General features: G+C 44.1%; 1 long non-coding RNA gene across 1 annotated transcript in view; it reads left to right on the top strand.

Moving 5' to 3' along the window:
• LOC129385984 (uncharacterized) overlaps nucleotides 1–26,110 on the top strand; it is an 85,046-nt gene that overhangs the window by 28,271 nt on the left and 30,665 nt on the right. The window contains exon 2 of the long non-coding RNA XR_011895912.1: nucleotides 14,015–14,136. This is a non-coding gene — a long non-coding RNA (uncharacterized lncRNA). The remainder of the gene's footprint in view (nucleotides 1–14,014; nucleotides 14,137–26,110) is intronic.

Raw genomic sequence — 26,110 nt, 5'->3', positions numbered from 1 at the left:
CAGAGCTGCAGGATTCTTTCTAGGCTTCAGAACCGGTACCACCCATGCTACTTTCCATAAATGTGGGATTTTCCCGCTGGCGCACACTTGGTTAAAAATGCCAGCAAATCACGTCGTCTCTCAACCGGTAGGTTAGTCAGCATCTGATTACTGATAAGGTCAGGTCCCACCGCACAGCGACGTCGGAGGCTGCTCATAGCTAGTTCCAACTCTCTGAGTTTGAAAGGAGCATCCCGTAGAGACGACGATAGAGGCGGAGGTGGGTTGGTTGTGCCGGCTGACCTGCCGGAAGAGTATACTTCAGCAAAGGTATTCACAAGACAAGCAAGCGTCTTGCCTAACTTCAATGCTAGGGCTTCAAATGGCTTGTTTGGTCGAAAGTTTCCAGCAAGGTTATTAACGACCCACGATAACCTTGGAACTGGCGTGAAGACCGATAAGTTTGCACAAAATGTTGCCCATTGATCTCTTCTTAGTTTCCTTCTGTAACATCGAATCACTCCGTTAATCATGTTATATATAGTTTTCATTGTTGGGTCACTCTTCGTCCTTATCAGCCCCCGTTGCGCTCTTCTACGGACAGCGCCTAGATTTTTCAACTTTAGATCCGGAGCGGGGAAGTGGTCGGGTAGCTTCAGCTCAGCGGTAGCTAATCTCTTGCTACGTAGCATGTCCGCGAACAGGTCTCCAGATGGCTCGCTTAGGCCGTCCCTGTACATATCCCAATGCGTCAACGGACAGTATCTTCGGCCGTTGGTTTTATATTCAGCAATGTTAACGAACACAGGCAAATGGTCGCTGCCCATTCTATCTTTACTCGTCGTTGACGATGCGAGGATGTCCGCGGAGTGTAATGTTAAATCAATGACACTGTAAGAGGCCGGTGGTCGAAAGAACGTTGGCTGTTTGTCATTTGCCACCCAGAGTCCCCCGGTGTCTAAAGCACTAACAATTTGCTTTCCACGTGCGTCAATCGCCTTGTAACCCCAGAGAGTACGGTGCGCGTTAAAGACCCCACATATAATCCTCGGAGCTGGGCAGCGGCTGCAGAGGTCTCTTATAATTTCTCCCATCAAGACCTGCAGGCGAGAGCTCACATTACGGAGGCCACGCTGAAGCTTCGGTTTCCCAGCCGCACTTGTACAGCAGTGACTTCCAAAGCACTGCTGCAAATGTCTTGAACTGGTAGAACGTAATGCGGTATTTCACGTCTGATATATAGCATGGCGTTCCGTTCGGAAATGTCGGAATACTTTTGTTTCCATGTGCGACATAACCGGCAGTTGATCTGGAACTTGCAAGACCAGCCTCAGACAGGGCCAATATTGGCACAGGCATGTTGCGTAAGAAAAGCGACAGTTCAGGTAAATGGGACGCAAGACCCACACAGTTCCATTGCATAATAGGTGGCACCTTTGGCGAGATGGTGAACATTGTGTCCTGACCGCATCCATATTGCTAGGCGCTTTTAAGAAGAGGCAGAGCTTAGAATCACGGACTCGAGAGCCAGGACTACTTCGAGCATGTCCTTCATCGAGCTCGCTGGCATCTTCTCTATTTGGGATCGCAAGGCCTTGAAGAGAGCACGTAGCACCTGCTGACAGTCCTCCTGCGGTGTTTTTTCATCGCAACGCGACTGGGGTCGCTGCAGTGCACACATATAAGTTCGCTGTTCCGGTTGTTCCGCAGTCTTCTCGTCTACGGGGCCTCTGTTCATTGATTTGACTGCTTTAGCTGGTCCGCTGTGCGATGGTACCACTGTGTTCTGGATACATGGAGAAGGCTTCAGGCTTGGGAAATCAGTTTCACTCTTTGAGCTCCATTTGAATTCGTCTGACTCTTTGCGATTCTCCGTATTTTTCTTCGTCGTATTTTTCTCATCCTTTCCTGTGAGCCCCAAGATAAACGTTCTCTTTCGCTTTATTGCTGCGGCCCCTGTAGGACACTTGCTACAGCTAGCTGGATGACTACCACTACAGTTTCCACAAAGAAAGTTGTCACTCCACGCGCAGGTTTTGAAATCATGCGGTCCTCCACATCTCTTACACATCTGCTCACCACGGCAGTACTTGGCCACATGTCCATAGCGCTTACACTTGTCGCACCCAGGTGGTGTCTCAACGTAGTCGATGGTCTCGTGTCTTGTGAAGACCAAGTAGATCTTCTCTGGACGGTCTTTGTTTGGAGTGAACGTAAGAACCATGGTGCTGATTCGGCTGGACTCCCAATCGGATGCGGAAGTCTGGACGCGTCGCGTGACTCTCCTTGCATGGTAAACACCTTGTGGCTTTAGGTATTCCAACAGTTCCTCATCAGTGTACCATTTCGGTACTCCTCTAATAATACACGTGTTTTGCAGGTACGAATTCGGCACTCGTGCTGAGATTGCAGTCCCTGAGATTGACTTGCAACTGTGAAGGGAATTAACATGCTCTTCTGTCTGGACATCTAGAAGCAGCGCTCCTTGAGCAGTAAATCGGCTCTTAACTGGCGATGAGCCAAGAATTTTCTCAATTTCTTTAGACACAACAATAGATTCACTTTTTTCAGGTTGACTCCTTCTGATGCAGGGTTAAGAATCACTGGGATTCCGACGATCCTCTCCTTGCGGTGATGCACAAGCCTGAAGCCTTCATCGTCCAGATCTGTGGTGTCAGCTATGTCACAATCATCAACAAGCGTAGACTCGTCGTCTGTTTCTGTAGCCTTATATCGCTTACGTTCACGGTTGCTCTCAGGGTCAGTCGGTTGCCTCTGGCCCGGTGTCAGATCAGGCGTAGTCATGACGGAGCTCTCGCCACTACCACATCGGGCTCTTCTGCCTGCTCCTATCGAAGCGATGGAAGGCGAAGCCCCCCCCCCCCCCCCGGCCTTTGGTAGGGAAGGTATCTTGGAAAGTCGTCCAACGTCTTCGACAATTCTATTTGACGAAACGCCTAAAAAATACAAAAAAATTAGGAAGGGAGACAGCAGTGCGACTGTGTCGAACCAAACTTCTTCCTCCCCGTGGCGTCATTTGCGGGATTTTTAAGCGGCGAGAGCCAAGTGGCTGACTTAATTGCACACAAGACTTTCTGCCTTCAGAAGCAGCCTTATCCTGTTGCCAGAGCGCGAACGGTCTGTTCAGTTTACTAACGACCTACGAGACTGTTTTTTAACCTGTTCATTATTTGCACCATCTACAGGTATACTGTGGCGGTACTTCCTTTTTAATACACTGCATTAATAAACGAACTCACTTTAGAATTATATTCTTTAAAAAGGTTGTATTCTTGCTACCATTGTAGTACGTAATCTCCACAGTGTACTCAGGCACGCTCTAATGAAATGCTTTCGATTGTTGTCTGATTACACCCGCCCTTGTGAAGCAAATAAATGTTACTTCAACTCATTTTCTCACAAATAAACGCAGAACGAAACGCTGACATCCTCCTGAACAAGATATACAAGCGCCGTAGTGCTCGATCTTATGATGCCTCCTTACGATGCCCTAGGTGGGATGTGCTATTTTACCGTAGAAACGTCCTTCGGATGTCTCTGATCTTCTCGTTTTTATTCTCAAGCACCAAATGTAAACTGTCATCGCCGCAACTACATGATGTCCTGGTGGCAGGCCACCATGGCGTGTCGTGGAAGTAGGGCTACGCTGATTCATTTAGGATGGCATATACTATTGTGTGCGTCACACTTCGCCACATTCATTTTTCAAACTGTGCCTGAGCTCGATAAGGCCGTCCAACTCACTGGGCTCCTTTCCTCTATTTATTCCGCAAAGTGTGTGTCTATCGCTCGGGTTAACAAATACACCCAACGGCATGCTACCACTCAAGTCTTTCTGGAGGCCTGAGCAACTCAGCAGGCTTTCTTCAAAGCAGCGTTGACGTTCAATATAGCTATCCTCAAGTACTTTTCGCGGACTTCGTTCACCGCTTTCTCTCCAGTGTCAGTTCTAACACTACACGCTCCTGCTCGACACAGCACAAACACACAGTGAGCTTAATGAAGTATAAATTACACGCTAGTTCACAGGCTGTCGATGTAGATTTCGACTGATCACCGGGATAGGCGCAAGGTCCTGTCTTTGGTGATATTATTTGTCTACACCCTCGATCAACAACACCCCTCATTACTCTTCATTTTTTTTTGTGGACAGCAGCATGCTGCATTTCCTGTGAATATACTTTCGGCTTTAGGTGTGACCTTGCACGCCGGCTTATTCTGTTACGCTGACGGCGACCGTTATCGTCAGGCTACCGCCTGATTCTGAGCTTCGGCGTCACAAGAGAACAGAGAAAGCTGTCTTCTCAAGCAAACCACCAGGATTCGAGCCCATGTATTCGCAGTATTAGACATTTGGGAGCTGGACACGCTAACCGTTACGATACCACCTACATAACTTTGTAGTAAGTTTGTAAAATTGGTTATACGCTAAGGAATGCTGCCCCCCGATATAGTATATAGTTGCTTTGAATATTAGCTGTAACATAGTGTTCGTGGTAAAAAGGGCTCCCAAGACTACACAGTGGCGCCAACATTCCTAAAATTCAAGAGCTCAACACTTTTCGATTACTGGTATTTATCAAACAAGTATTTCGTAGTTCGATGTAGCCCTGTAGTCCAGGGGCCAGCTCCACCACGGACACTGTGTCGGAGTTGATATTTCATATCAGCATTAAATGTCACAAAATCACAATATTCTTTTCTTTAGATTTTAGCATTACACAGCCAATACACATGCAGCAAAACACTCCATCCTAATACTTCAGTACTTTTCCTTCTAACGTACTTGTCCGCGCTAATCCATATGTTATAAATTACTGAAAAGGTATTCGATGCTTTCCCCCAGGAAGCTGTTTTTATTCCTGATGATGCCAGGAAACCGAGCCGGATGCCACCACCGCCCATAAACCTAATCGAGAGTGCTCACAATGTTTTTGCACACCTTGTGGTATGCACCGTATAGCACTGAGGCGCTTCTCGTACAATGTGGGAGAATCAGTTATGAAGGCAAATGTGCATGGTTGGGAACATGTGCTTATGCTCACCTAGTCGATTTGCACCAAGATAACCTGTAAGCTTTCACACTTGCTTTATAAGAAGCCTAGCTACTGGACCATTATTGTTCCGGCTGCTTCTGACTGCACCAAACAAAACTAATAAACCAACACAAGCATTGGTGACATAATCTTATCATTCGAGTGTTCAGATTGGTAACCTCTGAATGCGGAGTAATTTGAGAAGCTGTGTGCGCAATTAACAAGGCTACGTTAATAAATTTTCTGTAATTGATCTTGGGTGGCTGAACAAAATGAGCAGGTTGGAGCTCGTCCTCGAAATTATCCAGCCGAGCAAATAAATTTTGATTGAACATTCTTGTGTAAGAGCCATGCGAACAAACATTTCCAAAGTAAACGTTCTTGCTAGGCGTAAGTGACGCAGAAAAAGAACATCTGTAAAGTCACAGAAAGAATAGTGCGTCAAGACGGGACACAAAAAAAGGAACCACCCACAAACTGTACTATCAACTTGAAGCGTTCTCCTTTCTGTGATAACGAAGCAACTAGCCCGTCAATCGATACTCACAAACCTGTAAAGTCAACCTGACCGCACCTAGCCTTTTGTGATGCTGTCAATGCTGTCTACCCGTGAGCACGCTCCTTGTGGCCAGTCCGCTTTCGATTTTTATGCGCGCAGTTTTTTGGAAGGCAAGCAGTTTAAAGTTAGTGTCAATATAGCAGTGAACGTGTGCCGCCGAAAGCTTGCTTGGTGGCAGAAGCGATGCATCACGCAATGATGGTGCCGATTTAGCGCGTAGCTGGCATCAAGACAATTCGCTGCCGCCGAAGGAAGGAAGATAATGAAATTGAACAGCTAGGTAGCTGCTCACGGAGCTGTGTCGATGGTGCCGGTGCCACCGTGAGGAAATCTGGGGCGGTGATATTAACGGCTCATAGACGCCTTGGCAGACAACACTTCGTACTTTGTCATCGACAATGTTTCAAAATGCTTCGATATCTGCAGGCGTAATATTTTAATAGCAGTTAGAGCAGCACAAAAAGGAAAGGTTGAGCAGTTCCTTGCATTTGCTTCGCTAGGAGTTGAATGCACCACAGCATGGCTGCGTAGTGCGCCTGCGCCTACGTATGCGATAACAGAGAGGACCTGTTGACCGAGATCGCAGCGCGTTTCGACGCGTACGAGCCGTGTCGTACCGTCTGCTAATGCGCGGGCGGGTGGACGCGAGCTTGCGCTCGTCCGCAAGCGTTCGTGTGGTCTGGGATTAAGAGCTGTGCTCTAAAGAGGCAATATTATTCATCTATCGCTATAGTTTCCCAGTTATGGCGCAGAATTCTCGTTTGCTATGGACAGGTATTAAAGCTCTCATTGCACAGCAGATGCTAGGCGTTTGATTCGAAATGATGGTGTTGTTTGTTCTGGTCGCTCACTCGCAAATGAATTCAACATACATTTCTTAAACCCAGCAAATACATTAGCACCAGATCACCATCAGCCGCTTAACTGTTCCATCGGTAAATTTCCCTAAACCATTATGATTCCTAATTGATAAGGCCTACTTCAGAAGAAGAAATTGTTGCTATTAAAGGGTTTCTTAAAAATGCGTCTTGGCCTGGATATAACGATATCGCAATAGCCCCATCAAAGGTGCTTTTCGAAGTTTTCCAAGCCCACTGACCTATATTCTTAACCACCTGCTAGGTACTGGATTGTTCCGAGATAAACTAAAGAGAGTACGCGTTGCGGTCATTTTCAGTAGTGGAAAGAAAAGCGACCTTAACAGTGATACGCCAATTTCTGTTTAGCACTTTTGTAATGATGCGAAGAGGGTTTGCAGTAACGCAAGTTTTTTTACAGTCAAAGAACATTCTCAGTGATTCGCAATATCGCTTTCAATCGGGGAAGTCGACTCAAACTGCTTTATTAGGTATCAACAACGCATTATATCAAAGTGTAGAAAAAAACTTTACACAACTGACATTTTCTTGAGATCTGCGCAAGTTATTCGACTCTGTGAGACATAACATTCTCCTTAAAGAATTGGATATGTAATACACAATGCAGCTGATACACTGGTACGATGTTACTGGACGAACGGAGCCCAATACGCACAGCTACACGACTTCCCCTCTGACACAGGCACATTAAAGTGTGGCATATCCCGAGAATCATTTTTCAGACCTCTACTGTTTACTCCAAACAATAACGATATACTAAATATACCTTCTACATATCGAACATTATAATGTATGCTGATGACACTATTGTCCTTTTTCTCTGGTTTGGATCTCTAGATAAACAGCGATCTGCTGCATGGCAAGGAATTTGTAGTTTGGTAATGTATAAGTGAAATCGAATGAAAAGTTAAAGAAAGGCAGTTCATATTGACACATGTAGTTCTTTATCTTTATCGGGCGACCACTTCACACCGCCTAGCAAAGGTTATCGCAAAGCGCAGGATGTGCCTGCATGTAAAAGAAGTTTCTGGAATGTTATCGATGGTTGCATCCGCTGTCTTTCCCCGCAACTTGTGTAATCTGATTGCATCTATGCGCGACGCGAATAGTGTAGAACTTTGTGGAAGACACGCGGGTGCCAGCGATTACTCTGGAACATTCGATGACTGCTGTATAAAAGCTGACGCGCTTGACCCGCTGATCAGATTTTCGACGATCACCGACTGTGTTCGCCGCCATCGTTGTGCTTTAAGTGTAGCCTGTCTTTGTGGGCACAGGTTCGCCCAATAAAAGCTAGTTTTGTCTTTCACAGTATTGCTACTGTGTTCGTTAACGTCACTACCACGTGACAATATTTTCTATATTAAAAATATCCCCAGTAGCCACAATGTAAAGTTATTTTTAGATAATGTAGAAATGCGACAAACAAACCTCGGCCACTTTTCTGGGAGTCTATTTTACCAGCGATTAAGCTGGAGTAATCACGTAAATTATGGTAAAATGAAGGTAGCAGGCACAAATGGTAAGATAAATCACACTAAGTACCTCCTTTTTCATCTGTAAAAAAACTGTTTTCATTTGCTTATTCTCATCTATATTTCTGTAGTGTAGTATGAGGAACACGTAACCAAAGAGATCCGATCACCTTGTGATACAATAGAGAATTTTAAATATTCTCTTGTATGCTGACTCATGATAGTAATGAATTTAGGACTGTCAATATCCTGCTCTGTCCACTTTGTTATAGACTTCATACGGCCGTCTACATATACTCCTTAATTAGGCAAGACTTCACATCATTTAGTAATCGCTACTTTTGCTGTAATCAGCAGCATAACTTACGTGTTTCTTCGCTAATTTCCGTTTGGCCTCTAACAAGATAAAGAACTCAATCAAGTGATTACCACAGCGTACATTTATGCAATAGCTATCCTCTCTTGCTAAACGTGGCTCAAGAGTGCAAAAATCTTTCTCAGTTGAACAAGAAAAGTAAGACAACTTTGTAATCCAGGTTGTACAACCAGTGCTCTGCTTAGTTGCATAGTGAAGCGTGTAGCGAGTAATGTAATCATGTTTGTAGAGAGGTCGACACACTGCTCTAGAACGCGCCAACCAGCTGGTCAGCACTTCACTGGCGACATCTGGCAGTTGGCACGGCTGGCGTATGAGCTTCGGTGGATACATTTACCCTTTCGATTGGTCCCTCTTGACCTTGTCGTCGGCTCAAGCTTTGGTTGCTGCTTCGGCTCCCAGGAGCATGTTCTTCACAAGTGGGTTGACGTGTCATTTCGTTTTGTGTTTTCTTGCCTATGTATGTTTCGCCTAATCATATTATGGCTGTGATTGTAGCACCATGTCTACTTACTAATCATCTTTAATGTGTTCCTGTGCTTGCTTTTCATAAACTGTCGTACCTGTCCAAAATCGACGCCGTGTATTAGTTTCTCGTTTCGTCTGGTTGTATTCGGGTTATGGAAACCTTTCCTGTAGTTAATAATTATTTGAAATGGTATCCTGCTAATTGTATTACCGTAGTTCAATGATTGTTTCTGATATTTCTTTGTTGCTTAGTCGCTGACTGATCAATTTACTGACCTTTGTCAGGAAGCATGCAGGACTTGCCTCTATCTGAAACATCTCGTGGGCATGTTGTAAACATGTCTGAACAAATTGGTTTTGAAAAATAAATAAATAAATATGTATATATCTAGTGCAACGGACGGTCCTGGGCTACGGATCACCGTCATTTGCACTTGGCTACTCGAAGAGGCAGGACGCGTATCGAGTGGGCTCCTGAGGAACACTTTGCAATGTGGTGAACAGGGTTTAAACCGTGTTGACAAGACCCCAAAGAAGTGCGACCTAATGATAACGCATTTCTCTCACATTTAATACTAAATCGCAATAGATTATTTTCCTGCACGGCATTTCTATTTTTTTGTTTATTTTACTTTTTGCCTAGGTGGACATGGGGACCAAATCTGCATGCTTAGGAATCCGCGAATTCTAACACCTATACTATTCATACAATCAAAATATTGCAGCACCTTTTAATCTCTTCGTTCTAATATCTCAAGTTTATTCCCCTTTGGGAATATGGTCGTTGCGATTCTCTCCCATAAATGATGCGTTTGCTTAAAAAGAGAAAATTCATGTTCTCACGTCTAAAATATGTGGTTAAAAATAAAACATAATCAACAAAACCTAAATTGCGAGGTTTAGGCAGAGATTAATTCTCTCATTGAGCCAGCGCGTCTCTCTAGACTCCTGATTTGCAGACATGTCATGCCTCATTATCGAACATGCTAGCGAGCCCCCTCTTCCGTTTGACCCTGCCGTTATGCAGAACTACCCGTATACTTTCTTTCGTTTGCGCTGTTTTGTCACTTGTTTGTTGAAGTACGGTTTGTCAGGGTGATTACTTTGTCGCATGCTAAGCTGCAAGCTCGGTATACTACCCCTAACCTGCCTGCGGTTTTACACATTTCGAGCCCTCTGCAATGCCTCATTCACTAAGGTCTACTACAAATTCACGTCTCTCGTGACTATATTGTCCCGGGATGGTTAGTTTACTAAAGTCTACAACGACGCGACCACATGAAAAAGAAATAGTGTCTCGTTACGATAGCGTGTGCTTGGCCGTATTGCGTACTTTCACTCGCCTAAGTAGAGATGTTTTGTCCAAGAAAATGGTAATGTCTAAAACAACTTTCCATAAATTCTCAGTAGTGCTTACGGAAAATAGCAGCACTTCCACATATTGCACAAAGGTGTCTTTCAGTATGCGAACCCTGTGCAAGCAAACATAATTCATCGTCAAAGTAATGCTCATGGTCCCCTAAGTATATAAAAGCTTCGACCCGGAGAAAATCCACAGCCTTTCGGCCTGTGCCTTTGTAACAGTTAGCATGGCACTTTACTTGTGTGTAAGGAAGAGCTCTTCTCTTTCGCTACGTCCAGCAATGACTTGAAATAATGCAAAAAAGAAGACGACCTGATTTTCTAGGTATAGCAATGCGAAACAAGCTCGCTCCTTCCACGTTGCGCAGGCTCCTTCAGAATATCCTTATCGTGCTTGCGAAAAGAAGGAATCAGTGAAATACTCATTTTCACGCGGTGAGCGACGACTTGGCAAGAACAAGCTTTAGCTTTGCGTTTGAACTGCTTGGATGGTGTTCAAGTTGAACGAGAGTACATTTTGTTAGAGCAATACTGCACTGAAGGCAATTGCTGTTGGACAGAAGGAACAGTGCCCCGGCAGTTGACAGGCATCTCAGAACGCTGGCCAGTGTTGATTACGCTTTGCAGACGTGGCCCCTCGATGGTGCACGACATCGGACGAATAGGACATCTTTGTCAATCGCGAAACAGCACGAGCTGCGGTGATGGCGATCTAGGGAATGGGCCTCAAGTGGCCGTAATATTGCTATCGCGATATTAAGTTACTTAAGAAAGCGCGGGGCGGTGGGGGGAGGGGGGAGGCACACTGACTAGACATTTCGCTGGTTGGTTGTGATGGAAGAATAAAAAGTATTGGAGATTCATAGCGCAAAATTTGAACATTACAGAGCATGACTTTGATTTGGGCAAATGAGTCGCAAGCAATAAAATATAGCGAAATAGTGTGCTAGATATGCGTTGAAGGTTATCGCAGGGAATATTTGGCGAAAGTGTTAAATTGGTTGGTACACACAGGGAGGGTTCTGTGGCCGCCAAGGCAACGGTAACCGAGTGCTTACTTGGAGACATAATTCTTCTTTCTGGATTCAGAACAATTTGCGGAGGAAACCGTCTTAAGTGACGTCACAAAATAAAATAAAAAAAATTAAATTATGGGGTTTTACGTTCCAAAACCACTTTCTGAGTATGAGGCCCATCACAAAAGACATACAGTGCATTACAAAGCCATGCCACCGTAACAACGGCATCACATTTATTTTATTTATTTTATTTTCAATACCCTAAAGGCCCCGAGAGGCATTACATAGGGGGGGATACAATTCACACATGATATTGTAATAAAAATGACTGAAGGCAACAAGCACAGATTTCGGTAGAAGAAACACTTTCTAAAAGAAAGATGAAAAAAAAAAGAGGGGAAAAAAACGAAAAGTAATTTGGGTGAGAGTACATGGTACAATTCATATTTGCTGTACATGGCACTTTTCAACAAGGCGCAAGTGGCAGGTGGGTGCGGGTAAATGGAAATTTAGAAATTATACATATATGTAACACAGGCCAGTCAAGAAGTGGCAGCTGAACATTTTATACATTTAAAAATGTGCGCAGGGCTGATTGGAAGGCAGACGGGTCAGTGATTGTTACAATATCTTCAGGTAGGGCGTTCCATTCGTTCACTGATAACACGAAAGGGGAATTTTGGAATTTTTTGGTCCTAGCAAATATGGGAGCCACTTTGCATACATGGTCATTGCGGGTGGACATATAATGGGCGGGTAAGATGGGAGCAGATGAAGAAGATGAACCACTATAGTAAAGGGAGTGAAAAAAAGACAGACGGAAATATTTCCGTCGTGTGTCAAGATCCGGAAGATTAAGGGTCTGCTTTAATGCTGACACACTTTGATATGGAGAGTAGGAGCGCAAAATAAAGCGGGCGGCCTTATTTTGAATTGATTCGATGCAATCAGAAAGGTTAGCTGTGTGAGGGTTCCAAATAATTGAGGCGTAATCGAGGGTTGTTCTGACAAGGGAGATGTATGCACGAAGTCTTGTGTCACTGTTTGCAAGGTACAGACGGCGTTTTAAAAAGCCAAGTTTTTTTATTGCCTTGTTAGTAATATGCTCAACATGCATGGCCCAGCTTAAGTCAGATGTAAGAATAACGCCCAGATATTTAAAGGAAGAGGTTCGTTCGAGTATGCAATTGCGTAAAGTGTATACGTTAGATGGAAAGGTTAGCTTGGAAGAAAATGTCATGACCTTAGTTTTCTCTGCATTAATTTCCATCTTCCATACGCGACACCATTCAGCTAATGTGGTTAAATCTTTTTGTAATATGGCAACGTCATCAGGGGTGGTTATCTGTCTATAAATTACACAATCATCGGCAAACAGCCGTATTGTTGAAGTTATATTCGTAGCTATGTCATTAATATATATTAGGAATAATAATGGGCCTAATACTGACCCTTGAGGTACCCCTGACCTAACGCGGCAGAAAGTAGGTTGGTTGTTATTAATAGTTACCGACTGAGAGCGACCAGATAAAAACTCGTTAATCCACTGGGTAGTTTTCTCATCTAACTTAAGGCTGTTTATTTTCATGATTAGCCGTTTATGGGGAACACGATCGAAGGCTTTCGAGAAGTCAATAAATATTGCGTCAGTATAAAGCAAATTGTGCAAAGAGTCATGTAGGTCAGTGGTTAGTTCGAACAACTGTGCTTGGCAAGACCGTTTGTATCTGAAGCCATGCTGATTTTTGAATAACAGATTGTTTGCATTAAGATGACTCATAATGTGGGAGTAAATTATATGCTCAAGGAGTTTACAGCAAACTGATGTCAGTGAAATCGGGCGGTAATTGCTTGGACATGAGGGATCACCAGATTTGAATATAGGTATGATATGGCCAGACTTCCAATCAGGTGGAACACAGCCGGTATCCAGTGATTGTTGGAAAATTAAACACAGTATGAATGCTGATACGTGGGAAGTTAGTTTTAGTAGTTTAGAACTTATGCCATCTGGTCCAGGACTGGAGCTAAGCGGGAGCCTGTCGATAGCCCGTGATACACCTGTTGCAGTAACGGTGATGGGCTCGCTTGGATGAGCTATCGTAGAAAGAGGGACGGTACAAAACTGGTCGAGTGGCGGTTCGTCGGTAAAAGCTTGACTGAAAGTGTTGTTCAAGAGGTCACCACATGCTTCATTGGGCACCATGCAGCCATCTGCGTCCTTTAGGGTTATTGCAGTGTCCGTATCTTTAGGGTTAATTACACGCCAAAACTTTTTTGGATCAGAGGATTGAAGCAGACATAAGCAAAACAAACACTTAAGTAACTATAAAATTTATTCTGATGTATCAACATGAACAAAATAAAAGGAGAGTATTCTTTACAGTATTTAAACAAAGGAAGCAAACCACAGATAGGAAAAATATCTCGCATATTGCTTAAAAAGCTGGAATAAAGAGAAACCTAATAAAATATGCAGAAGACACTTGATTATAACCCCCGGCGAATTTCGAATAATTTCCAGTGCACGCCAGCAAGAAAAGATTCTTTCACGATATTATGAAACAGGCGCAGGATATACAATATATTAAAGTGTACAAATGTTCCTTGTTTATGCTACCTTTCTGCCTCAATTCGATAGTTGTTTCAATAATTCAGTTCTTTGTACTCTTCAATTTTTCAAACGTCCTCGCTTAGTGCCTCACGTAGGGCGCCGTAAGGTATTTTGATTGAGTAAATAAAGGAATAAATAATTCTGAGGAGCTATGTAATAGTGCCGCGTTTATTATCCTACGCTAAATGCGATGTGTAAACTTGATGGCCGAATTTTATGCCCTGCAGGATAAAGATGGGTGCCACGAACATCATTGTATTGACGGATCAGGCATCCATTGAGAAATACCTATGCAAGAAGGAAGTACTGAACCGCCCTTCTCAATGGACGGCTCAAAACAAGACAACGGGTGAGTTTTCTTTTTGTGTGAAGTTCCCCTTGGACGACGGTAACTTAAGGCATGTGGAATGGAAACCTTGACATCTTTGATCATAATTCTCACTAATTACTTCCTAAAGCTGCTCTTTGAATAGGGAAGAGCTATATCTCGTGCGCCATTCTGAAAGTGCCAATTATATTTAGAGACAGACATCGCACTTCTAGTGACCGCGGTGTCGTATAGCTCATGGTAAGAACGCGTCTGGAGAAGTGAATTGTACAGCTCCTCATGCGCCTGCAACCAGGCAGCATCGGACTGAGCGGACCGCTGTGCGGAAAGCTGGACAAGAATGCGTCCATGCGCTTCAAAAAAAACAAAACAAAAAAAAAACAAAAAAAACATTAACAATACCACGAGGCGAGGAGGGTGGAGGCCTCTGAAGCTCGGAAGAGAAGGCCAGAGGGTGGCCGTTCTCCAGGCGAGCCGAAGAGCTCATGCCAGCCGAGCCCTAGAACCCCGACCAGCGTGAAGATCGCTCGTCATATTTTGTACGATAAAAGCTTTCTGCTGCTGTTTCTACTACAACTACCGCTGCTGCCACTTCTACTACTACCAAGCCGCTGCCCCAGCTTGCGCTGCTACTGTGCTCCGCGTGCCGCGCAGACCTGTGAGCTGCTTTCACCAGCACAATAAACGACACTTGCCTATCTCAACTGCTTAACAGTTCTTCCATTTTCTTCGAATCCGAAGGCTTCTGAACTGTGGACACTGCCTACAGGTCTCACTGGGTGAGTATTTTTGCATTGCATTAAAATGCGCCTCGTGTTTTTAGGGTTCTTGCAGCACACACATGCCTAATGATGTGGCACATATTTGCTCCAGTATGTTTTCGCCCTCGGGCAGCCAGCTTGGGCCTCAAATAACAAGGCGCTATTCTTTCCCTTATCATACAATCATTCTCTATCGACTTCTCTCGTGCCGTTTTTGTCAGCACCGATGGTATTCTTTGTTTCCATCTTTGCATCCAATAAATCGCCTCTGTTTTTCTTACTTTATTTTTTATGGTTCATCCTAGTCTATTTACATTTTGCAGTATATTGTACTTGCTTGACAGTTTTGTTGACCTCTTCCTATATTCCGCGTCCCCGCGTTCTAGGCACAGATATTTGCGCGCTTCAGTCGGCCATTTGAATTTATCCGCGGCCCTTGGTATTTCTTCAAGACTAGTCTTGCTCTGCGCTTGTGCAACTTCTAATAAAGCCCTATCCGTGTCAGCTTACACTGCCTCATTTGTGGTTTCACCTTGAGCTTTCAAAGCTGGTCGGCACCCCTACTCCTGGTTAATCTTAACCTATGACACGGTATCTCATTTAAACACATAATTACGTTTACGACCGTCAGCGCTGGCACTACAACACTTTTCCCAATTCCTCGCACCACCTCATGTTTATTGTAGCCCCATAGCGCAATTGAATGACAGTGCACCATATTGGTGGCTAGTCAGGCTAAGCAATTGAGTAAGTTCACGAACATTACCATTGCTTTTACCAACATACTTCGTAAGATACAGTATTCTAAAGGCATCGCACATTGGAGGAACACAAATAGCACTGTTAGAAAAAGCACTGCTTTTGACCAACAAAAGGTCACCTGTGCAGCGCAAACAATCGAATTGTCTATCTAGGAGTGTTCGCGTAGTAGCGTTGCTCACCGATACCACGTTGCATGTATTTATTCTTATGTCGACACGCATCTCTTTTACTCGCCTGTTTTCAACACATCTGCCAACTGTTCCTTTCGTTGGCCGTCATTCATTCCGCTAATGGTAATCATCGTTTACTTAGGCTTGAAGCGCGGGCTGTTGCATATCTTGATCTTTCAAAACTTTGAAGGCCAACTTCATATTCAGCTGTAATTTTCAGTTCCTAGGCATCATAGTTGGGGAATCACATGATGGAAAATGGGGAGGAGTATTGAATTCTGTAGAGAACAGAAGCCAGATGGTATTTTAAGCGCCCTGTTATAAGCGGTGTATACCAGAATTTAATGTACAGAAAGTTTTTTTATCGTTCTCCCTGTGAGTGGCCTGGCGATTTGTCAGATAGTCTACTCGTGCCGTACATTGACGTGGTAAAGGTTGGTAAAGAGTACAACAAACGTTGAATCATGTGATTGTTGCATATTTCGCGAAATACTCGCTATACAGAGTGAGCATTGTGTTATATTATCCACAATCCTAATAAAACTGCAAATAGGGCAAGCGTGCCACTCCATGTTTCAGAGCACCACTTCAAAACAGGGACAAGCACATATCCTTTATTCTTTCACTCGTCCGTGTCTTGAAGTAGTGCTGGAAAAAAGGTTTTTAACCACAACTGTTTAGATATATGAATACTTAACTAAACTGTTGTTAAAAATTATTTGAACATAATGAGTTTTCAACAAGAAGCGCCACGAGCTCTGCAAAACACAGCAGGAAAAGAAAGCACTATCACCAACATTCCAGCCAGCTGCGACATCGACAGTTCATCCTGCACTTCAAATCTCACCCATCTTCGTGGCTGTATTGTAGAAAAGTTCACTGAAGACAAGGCTTGCATGTGCATCACGAATTCATCCCCGACCAGTGGGCAGGGCTTAACGCTAAGTGCATTGCTGACTTACATGCATGTAGCTCGTGAACAAGAAGATACCATTGCTCACCTACATCTAAAAGAACCGCCTGGAAAAGTAGACAGACGGGGCCACGTACAGTTACAGAGAAACACTTTGCACTCCCGTAAGTGAACAAGAGAGATGAATGCCAGCCGTCACGAAGAGACGCTCAGCCACATATGTTTGTTGAATAAGCGCAACGTCGCTGACTCCCTTAAGCGCCGAGTTGATAGGAGTGCAATTAAACCGATGTGTACTGACAAAGTGCGCAAGCTGTGATCTACACGAGTTTATCCAACGTCCATCAGAGAGTCGAGATCTGTCGAGATGTTGGCAGGTGATACCTTTGTTCCTCGTGTAAAGCACTGGCTATACAGTGACCTGATAGCCACTGACTACGAAGTCGAGGTGTTGCATCATGGAAGTTGCTGCACATTCGTAATTGATTCACGGCAGGAGCTCCTGTGCAAGACAATGCTAGAGACATGGACTCCAACGACCCGCCACAGCAGAGCGGAGGCACGGGGGCGTTGTTCGAGTTTACCGCCTGCTTTCTCCATTTAACTTCTTTGTTCCGAGAAGGGAAGATATTGTAAACAGAAGGGCACGATGTGTGGGATAGTATAGCCCACGCGTATCCTCTTCAGTATTACTAGTTCTCAAATGGAAGAAGGTGACCTGGACAGCCATGAATGGGGTGTTATTTCTTTGCACCTGTAACCAATTCGAACAGCATCGCCTGGTCGACCTTCCTGCCTTTCCTGTGCTTGCTCTCTCTCTTTCTCTCCCTGACCACTGAAGTCTACTGTGGATGTATGGAACGCGCGGAATGCTTGGCGAGCCCGTGCTTCAGTGGTAGAGATGGACATGTAAATACAGGCAATGACTGGCAACAAACGCCGTGCGGAATGTACACAACTACCTTGTTCTTGTCAAAGCCGCGACATTAGGATGGCATGCTCAATATAAGAAAGGTATTGAAGGAGTGCGGCAAATGAGTAATGTTAATGTTACCTTCATTATCAGCCTTTTTTATATTCACTGCAGAACGGACGCCTTTCCTTAAGTGATCTTCAATAAGCTGTGTCTGGTGCGAGCTGATTCCAAGTATCGCCTGCAAATTTCCTAATTTGATCACACCACCTAGTTTCGTTCTGTCATTGACTGCGCTTCCCTTCCCTCTGCGTCGTTACTGTAACTCTAATGGTCCAACCTCGAAAATTGCCTATCCCCGTTTGTTCTCTGATCTACACCACTATCTTCCTGCCTCGTTACGTTACGCATAACATTTTTCGCTCCATCGCACTTTGCTCGGTCATTACCTTTTTCTCAGCCTTCTTTGTTAACCTGCAAGCTCCTGCGTTATGTATTAGCACCGGTAGAGTGAAATGATTGTACACTTCTTTTCAGCCACAGTGGCAGGCTCCCAGTCGGTACTTGGTAACGCTTGCCGCATGTAATCCAATCCGTTTTTTTTTCCGGTATATTCCCTTCTGATGATCAGGGTACCCTCTGAGTAATTTACCTACATGAGCGTAATAATGCACAGACTCTAAAGGCTGACTGGCGATCCGGAGTTCTTGCTTCCTGGAAAGTCAATTGGACAATACCTTTGTCTGCCGCATAATGCACCTCACTCTTACACTTTCTAGGTTAAGGTCCCCACTTATTTCTTGCAATTCATCCCAAGTGTCGCTGAAGAGGACAATACCATCTGCAAACCAAACGTTGTTGGATATTCGCCGTTGATTCTCGCTCATAAGCCTTCCCAGTCTAATAGCTTGAATACTTCCAAGAATGCAGTGAATAGCACTGGAGAAGTTGTCTGCAAGCCTCATGCATTCGTCAAGAGTTAATTTTCCAGTTTTCTTGTAGAGAAGCGAGGTAGCTGTAAATCTATGTAGATATTTCCCAATATAATCGCGTATGCCTCCTGTACTTCTGGATTACGCAATGCCTACCAGACAGATTGCATTTCTGCTGAATCAGATGCATTTTCATAATCTATGAAAACCATGTAAAGGCCTTGATTGTACGCCGCACATTTGTCAATTACCTGATTGATGACATGGACATGATCAATGGTACAATATTCCTTCCTGAAGCCAGCCTGTACCTTTGGCTGAGTGAAGTGTTGCCGCAATTTTGTTGGAAATTATCTCAATGAATGTTTTATACAATACTGCAAGCAAGCTAATGAGCATATGATTCTTCAATTCCTTAACATCTCGCTTCTTTTGGATTAGTACAATGTAGGCATTCTTCCAGCTCTCTGGTACAATTGAAGTTGTCGGGCCTTGCCTATTAAAGTCAGCAAGCGTTTCAAGCATATATCCTCCACCTTTGAATAAATTGACTGTTATTCCATCTTCCTATTATGCTTTTTTCCGGCACCATGTTTTACAAGAACATCCTCACTTCATCACTGATTATAGCGAGAGCCTGTGTATCCTGTTAATCACGTGTTTCAGTGGAGGCTTCTTGGCAGCTCTGGGCACTGTATAGGGCAGTATAGAATTATTCTCCTGCTTTTACTGTACCATCAAAAATGCTGATGACATTAGCCTACTTATCTATCACGCCATACATCTTGTCCAGTCCTATGTCTAGTTTTCTTACCGCCTTCATGCTGTGGCCATTTTTACTCTTTCCTGAATATTTCCGGCGTAAGACATCAAATATGGCTTACTTATTTCTTACTTATGAGCTTTAGCAGTTCAGCATATTTTATCTGATCTGTTGAGTTAGGCGTTTCCCAGCTGACTTTTTGTTTTATTATGCCACCTATTACTTGGAGTAATTTACCTATAGGTGTCCTTGGTGCACTATCTCATCCAGCCTGCTTTAGGTTTCTTTCATTACCTCTATGGTATTTCTCTATGGTTATATTCGAGTGCTGATTGCCGTGCTATCGTTTGCTAACGAAGCTTTCCCTCAAGTCTAAAAATTTTAAGGCACTTTGTCGTGTGCGTATCATGGCTACGCACGCTTATATCGCATTCCGTTTCTCTACCACGGGTGCGCTTTAAAACCACGGCGCTGCAGTTTTTGCTTTTCTCTTCTTTCTTCTTCTCCGCCCTTAAACTGGCTCTCTTAACTGTACTACACGCAGAGACAAAGAAACAGCGCGCGCATTAGATCCCATAGATGAGATGAATATTTACAATTATTATTAGAGTTATAATTATATTCGAGTGCTGATTGCCGTGCTATCGTTTGCTAACGAAGCTTTCCCTCAAGTCTAAATATTTTAAGGCAGTTTGTCGTGTGCGTATCATGGCTACGCACGCTTATATCGCATTCCGTTTCTCTACCATGGGTGCGCTTTAAAACCACGGCGTTGCAGTTTTTGCTTTTCTCTTCTTTCTTCTTCTCCGCCCTTAAACTGGCTCTCTTAACTGTACTACACGCAGAGACAAAGAAACAGCGCGCGCATGCGATCCCATAGATGAGATGAATATATATATATATATATATATATATATATATATATATATATATATATATATATATATATATATATATATATATATATATATATATATATATATATATAGAAAACTATCAGTCATAGCTCTCGTAGTATAGCCCTCTGGGCCGTTTCCTTTTTTCTTTCGAAAGTAGTCCTATTAGGGTTATTATAATTACACGAAGGTATTTCGCCCTCATCAGCAGCAGTCCTTGGTATAGTTATTCTGGCGGCTAGCTTCCCACGCTATGCGTGCCGCCATCGCACCTGGTTAAGCTTTTCCTAGACGCTAGAGTTATGCTTTGTCCGCGCAACCTTGAGCGATCGGAAAGCGCGTTTCCCCCTCTTGGCCGGCGGAGAAGGGAGGCTTCGTTCCGGCCGCGAAGCTCTCCACATCTCTGTAAGGTGCCTTGTGGATGTCTCGTGCTGAAGATGCCCTCTCGGTGAGCGCATATTTCACCCCTCATCTTTTAAGAGGTTCAATACATACAAGCATTTGTCTAGCAAACCAGATTTTTTTTCAAGGGAATTTTCCACGTCTCAGTAATTTCTCTCGTCGTATTCGAGTGCTGATTGCCGTGTTATAGTTTGTTAACGAAGCTTTCCCTCAAGTCTAAATATTTTAAGGCAGTTTTCCTAGCCTCTAAAGCCGCTCGAGTTCGCTCTTCGCCTTGAGCGGCCATTTTTCCTAGAAAGTATGCCTTCCAACTACTCCGCCCTTAAACTGGCTCTCTCAACTACTACACGCAGAGACAAAGCAACAGCGCGCGCATTAGATCCCATAGATGAGATGAATATTTATAATTAGTATTAGGGTTATAATTATATTCGAGTGCTGATTGCCGTGCTATCGATTGCTAACGAAGCTTTCCCTCAAGTCTAAATATTTTAAGGCAGTTTGTCGTGTGCGTATCATGGCTACGCACGCTTATATCGCATTCCGTTTCTCTACCACGGGTGCGCTTTAAAACCACGGCGCTGCAGTTTTTGCTTTTCTCTTCTTTCTTCTTCTCCGCCCTTAAACTGGCTCTCTTAACTGTACTACACGCAGAGACAAAGAAACAGCGCGCGCATGCGATCCCATAGATGAGATGAATATATATATATATATATATATATAGAAAACTATCAGTCATAGCTCTCGTAGTATAGCCCTCTGGGCCGTTTCCTTTTTTTTTCGAAAGTAGTCCTATTAGGGTTATTATAATTACACGAAGGTATTTCGCCCTCATCAGCAGCAGTCCTTGGTATAGTTATTCTGGCGGCTAGCTTCCCACGCTATGCGTGCCGCCATCGCACCTGGTTAAGCTTTTCCTAGACGCTAGAGTTATGCTTTGTCCGCGCAACCTTGAGCGATCGGAAAGCGCGTTTCCCCCTCTTGGCCGGCGGAGAAGGGAGGCTTCGTTCCGGCCGCGAAGCTCTCCACATCTCTGTAAGGTGCCTTGTGGATGTCTCGTGCTGAAGATGCCCTCTCGGTGAGCGCATATTTCACCCCTCATCTTTTAAGAGGTTCAATACATACAAGCATTTGTCTAGCAAACCAGATTTTTTTTCAAGGGAATTTTCCACGTCTCAGTAATTTCTCTCGTCGTATTCGAGTGCTGATTGCCGTGTTATAGTTTGTTAACGAAGCTTTCCCTCAAGTCTAAATATTTTAAGGCAGTTTTCCTAGCCTCTAAAGCCGCTCGAGTTCGCTCTTCGCCTTGAGCGGCCATTTTTCCTAGAAAGTATGCCTTCCAACTACTCCGCCCTTAAACTGGCTCTCTCAACTACTACACGCAGAGACAAAGCAACAGCGCGCGCATTAGATCCCATAGATGAGATGAATATTTATAATTAGTATTAGGGTTATAATTATATTCGAGTGCTGATTGCCGTGCTATCGTTTGCTAACGAAGCTTTCCCTCAAGTCTAAATATTTTAAGGCAGTTTGTCGTGTGCGTATCATGGCTACGCACGCTTATATCGCATTCCGTTTCTCTACCACGGGTGCGCTTTAAAACCACGGCGCTGCAGTTTTTGCTTTTCTCTTCTTTCTTCTTCTCCGCCCTTAAACTGGCTCTCTTAACTGTACTACACGCAGAGACAAAGAAACAGCGCGCGCATGCGATCCCATAGATGAGATGAATATATATATATATATATATATAGAAAACTATCAGTCATAGCTCTCGTAGTATAGCCCTCTGGGCCGTTTCCTTTTTTTTTCGAAAGTAGTCCTATTAGGGTTATTATAATTACACGAAGGTATTTCGCCCTCATCAGCAGCAGTCCTTGGTATAGTTATTCTGGCGGCTAGCTTCCCACGCTATGCGTGCCGCCATCGCACCTGGTTAAGCTTTTCCTAGACGCTAGAGTTATGCTTTGTCCGCGCAACCTTGAGCGATCGGAAAGCGCGTTTCCCCCTCTTGGCCGGCAAAGAAGGGAGGCTTCGTTCCGGCCGCGAAGCTCTCCACATCTCTGTAAGGTGCCTTGTGGATGTCTCGTGCTGAAGATGCCCTCTCGGTGAGCGCATATTTCACCCCTCATCTTTTAAGAGGTTCAATACATACAAGCATTTGTCTAGCAAACCAGACTTTTTTTTCAAGGGAATTTTCCACGTCTCAGTAATTTCTCTCGTCGTATTCGAGTGCTGATTGCCGTGTTATAGTTTGTTAACGAAGCTTTCCCTCAAGTCTAAATATTTTAAGGCAGTTTTCCTAGCCTCTAAAGCCGCTCGAGTTCGCTCTTCTCCTTGAGCGGCCATTTTTCCTAGAAAGTATGCCTTCCAACTACTCCGCCCTTAAACTGGCTCTCTCAACTACTACACGCAGAGACAAAGCAACAGCGCGCGCATTAGATCCCATAGATGAGATGAATATTTACAATTAGTATTAGGGTTATAATTATATTCGAGTGCTGATTGCCGTGCTATCGTTTGCTAACGAAGCTTTCCCTCAAGTCTAAATATTTTAAGGCAGTTTGTCGTGTGCGTATCATGGCTACGCACGCTTATATCGCATTCCGTTTCTCTACCACGGGTGCGCTTTAAAACCACGGCGCTGCAGTTTTTGCTTTTCTCTTCTTTCTTCTTCTCCGCCCTTAAACTGGCTCTCTTAACTGTACTACACGCAGAGACAAAGAAACAGCGCGCGCATGCGATCCCATAGATGAGATGAATATATATATATATATATATATATATAGAAAACTATCAGTCACAGCTCTCGTAGTATAGCCCTCTGGGCCGTTTCCTTTTTTTTTTCGAAAGTAGTCCTATTAGGGTTATTATAATTACACGAAGGTATTTCGCCCTCATCAGCAGCAGTCCTTGGTATAGTTATTCTGGCGGCTAGCTTCCCACGCTATGCGTGCCGCCATCGCACCTGGTTAAGCTTTTCCTAGACGCTAGAGTTATGCTTTGTCCGCGCAACCTTGAGCGATCGGAAAGCGCGTTTCCCCCTCTTGGCCGGCAAAGAAGGGAGGCTTCGTTCCGGCCGCGAAGCTCTCCACATCTCTGTAAGGTGCCTTGTGGATGTCTCGTGCTGAAGATGCCCTCTCGGTGAGCGCATATTTCACCCCTCATCTTTTAAGAGGTTCAATACATACAAGCATTTGTCTAGCAAACCAGACTTTTTTTTCAAGGGAATTTTCCACGTCTCAGTAATTTCTCTCGTCGTATTCGAGTGCTGATTGCCGTGTTATAGTTTGTTAACGAAGCTTTCCCTCAAGTCTAAATATTTTAAGGCAGTTTTCCTAGCCTCTAAAGCCGCTCGAGTTCGCTCTTCTCCTTGAGCGGCCATTTTTCCTAGAAAGTATGCCTTCCAACTACACCGCCCTTAAACTGGCTCTCTCAACTACTTCACGCAGAGACAAAGCAGCAGCGCGCGCATTAGATCCCATAGATGAGATGAATATTTACAATTAGTATTAGGGTTATAATTATATTCGAGTGCTGATTGCCGTGCTATCGTTTGCTAACGAAGCTTTCCCTCAAGTCTAAATATTTTAAGGCAGTTTGTCGTGTGCGTATCATGGCTACGCACGCTTATATCGCATTCCGTTTCTCTACCACGGGTGCGCTTTAAAACCACGGCGCTGCAGTTTTTGCTTTTCTCTTCTTTCTTCTTCTCCGCCCTTAAACTGGCTCTCTTAACTGTACTACACGCAGAGACAAAGAAACAGCGCGCGCATGCGATCCCATAGATGAGATGAATATATATATATATATATATATATATATATATATATATATATATATATATATATATATATATATAGAAAACTATCAGTCATAGCTCTCGTAGTATAGCCCTCTGGGCCGTTTCCTTTTTTTTTCGAAAGTAGTCCTATTAGGGTTATTATAATTACACGAAGGTATTTCGCCCTCATCAGCAGCAGTCCTTGGTATAGTTATTCTGGCGGCTAGCTTCCCACGCTATGCGTGCCGCCATCGCACCTGGTTAAGCTTTTCCTAGACGCTAGAGTTATGCTTTGTCCGCGCAACCTTGAGCGATCGGAAAGCGCGTTTCCCCCTCTTGGCCGGCGGAGAAGGGAGGCTTCGTTCCGGCCGCGAAGCTCTCCACATCTCTGTAAGGTGCCTTGTGGATGTCTCGTGCTGAAGATGCCCTCTCGGTGAGCGCATATTTCACCCCTCATCTTTTAAGAGGTTCAATACATACAAGCATTTGTCTAGCAAACCAGATTTTTTTTCAAGGGAATTTTCCACGTCTCAGTAATTTCTCTCGTCGTATTCGAGTGCTGATTGCCGTGTTATAGTTTGTTAACGAAGCTTTCCCTCAAGTCTAAATATTTTAAGGCAGTTTTCCTAGCCTCTAAAGCCGCTCGAGTTCGCTCTTCGCCTTGAGCGGCCATTTTTCCTAGAAAGTATGCCTTCCAACTACTCCGCCCTTAAACTGGCTCTCTCAACTACTACACGCAGAGACAAAGCAACAGCGCGCGCATTAGATCCCATAGATGAGATGAATATTTATAATTAGTATTAGGGTTATAATTATATTCGAGTGCTGATTGCCGTGCTATCGTTTGCTAACGAAGCTTTCCCTCAAGTCTAAATATTTTAAGGCAGTTTGTCGTGTGCGTATCATGGCTACGCACGCTTATATCGCATTCCGTTTCTCTACCACGGGTGCGCTTTAAAACCACGGCGCTGCAGTTTTTGCTTTTCTCTTCTTTCTTCTTCTCCGCCCTTAAACTGGCTCTCTTAACTGTACTACACGCAGAGACAAAGAAACAGCGCGCGCATGCGATCCCATAGATGAGATGAATATATATATATATATATATATAGAAAACTATCAGTCATAGCTCTCGTAGTATAGCCCTCTGGGCCGTTTCCTTTTTTTTTCGAAAGTAGTCCTATTAGGGTTATTATAATTACACGACGGTATTTCGCCCTCATCAGCAGCAGTCCTTGGTATAGTTATTCTGGCGGCTAGCTTCCCACGCTATGCGTGCCGCCATCGCACCTGGTTAAGGTTTTCCTAGACGCTAGAGTTATGCTTTGTCCGCGCAACATTGAGCGATCGGAAAGCGCGTTTCCCCCTCTTGGCCGGCGGAGAAGGGAGGCTTCGTTCCGGCCGCGAAGCTCTCCACATCTCTGTAAGGTGCCTTGTGGATGTCTCGTGCTGAAGATGCCCTCTCGGTGAGCGCATATTTCGCCCCTCATCTTTTAAGAGGTTCAATACATACAAGCATTTGTCTAGCAAACCAGATTTTTTTTCAAGGGAATTTTCCACGTCTCAGTAGTTTCTCTCGTCGTATTCGAGTGCTGATTGCCGTTTTATAGTTTGTTAACGAAGCTTTCCCTCAAGTCTAAATATTTTAAGGCAGTTTTCCTAGCCTCTAAAGCCGCTCGAGTTCGCTCTTCTCCTTGAGCGG

The sequence above is a fragment of the Dermacentor andersoni genome, chromosome 7 (assembly GCF_023375885.2).
Source record: "Dermacentor andersoni chromosome 7, qqDerAnde1_hic_scaffold, whole genome shotgun sequence".
Taxonomy (NCBI): Eukaryota; Metazoa; Arthropoda; class Arachnida; order Ixodida; family Ixodidae; genus Dermacentor; species Dermacentor andersoni.
This window is presented reverse-complemented; position numbering and strand designations above follow the sequence as displayed.